The following is a 1,771-nucleotide window of genomic DNA, read 5'->3' on the forward strand; positions in this document are numbered from 1 at the left end:
CGAGATCTTTTCCTCCCCTTCATAGAGCCCAATCTGGTTAGAAGTCATGTGTCCTGACTCTGTAGTCTCACAGGATTATTACAATAAAAGATAAGAACTACATGGACTAGCAGCTTGTCTCTACCTTGGTTTTGTAGATATAATGTTGGAGTCAGTTATTTAGATTTGTTCCTGTTTCCTTTGAATAAACCTGCAGTCACTTAATCTCCAGCGTTCAGTGAGAAGCTTCACCAGGAGAATGAAACATTGAGATTAATGTTACGCTCTGGGCCTGTGTAATGTGTGTCTGTCCAACGTCAAACAGGACCACACTGTCCTGCAAGTTTTATCTTTGTATTTGTATCTTATTCTATGTTAACCTGTTTTTATATTATTTAAATCTCTTTCATGAAAGTCATTAATTGCTCTTCATATTTGATGTAAGCTTTTTGAATTGTCTTGTTGCTGAAATGTGTAAGAAATAAATCTTAAGTCTACACGGCATTTTTCATTCAATATCACTCAATTGAGAATAGAAACGTGGATGGAGCCAGAGCTACTGTCTGATGACCAATAACCGTTTGGGGTGTCAGCGCCTTAAGTACCGCACACTGGCAAATTGATTTAACATGAATCTGAAAAAGAGAAAGAGGAGCTGCAGCAATGTGCAGTACAACAACACCATGTGTTTTCTGTAAATGAAACCATGTGCACCTATCTGATATAACGTCTAAATACATTTATGAAGCTGAAGATGAGCAGAATATGAGCTTTAATAACAACATCCAGTTGTCCAGCTTCATGTGATAAGAACAGGCCGTGCGGTCTTAGTTGGACCAGGAGGGGCAGCACACGCGTGTGTATGAAGACAGCATGAGCCTGTTGGCCAGCATGTTACCATCTTAGTTTACTGGGTACCTCGGATCACTGGGATCAGGACTAGAGCAGAAACCTTTTTTTATTTTTGTGCTTTTATTAGTGGAGAACAAAATATTCTGGGGGTTGATTTTGTTTTCTCAGCTTGTTTATGACGGATGGAAAAAGGTTTTGGGGATCATCAAGTTAAAATCCAACTCTAGAAATGAAAATTATGTAAAAATATTGTTGTGGATATTCTTAGTCTTGTGTGTGTGTGTGGGGGGGGGGGGGGGGGGTTGTGTGTGTCTCTGTTTCTCTGTATCTGTGTATCTGTATCTGTGTGATGTGTGGAGTGCAGCATTGGTTTTTTTTATGTGTAAATGAACTAAGTAACGAATGGATGATTGCTTTGTGCACCGAATTTATATATTATAATATTATGTATTATATATATATATATATATATTATCTATATATATATATATATATATATATTATACACCGTATATAACACACAAGTGAAGTTGGAAACGTATGTATTTGAACTTGGGTTAACTGAAACTTTCTGTGTCGTCTGTGAATATGGAATCCAGGTTACTTAGCAACACAGAATAAACAGCTGAGCCCATGTTAGAGAATTGTGGTGTGTCTCAAATCGCGCACTTCTGTACTAAATACTAACTATTTGAGTATATAGTGCGTTCACATTGTCGAAGTGCGGTCAAATGCAGTGCACTTAACCTCTTTAGAGACACTTGAAAATACATGCTTTTCTCGCCTAAATTTTCACCCCCTAAAACATGCTGCAGTTTCCACATGCTTCTGCCCTCTGGGATGACCCTGAGGTCATTGGGAAATTAACACTCTCAGTTTGTTGTTTCTAGTGGCATTGTGACACTAGGTCTTACTGACACAGAGCTACAGAGGTTAGAAC

Source organism: Etheostoma spectabile, unplaced genomic scaffold (genome assembly GCF_008692095.1).
Source record: "Etheostoma spectabile isolate EspeVRDwgs_2016 unplaced genomic scaffold, UIUC_Espe_1.0 scaffold437, whole genome shotgun sequence".
NCBI classification, from domain to species: Eukaryota; Metazoa; Chordata; class Actinopteri; order Perciformes; family Percidae; genus Etheostoma; species Etheostoma spectabile.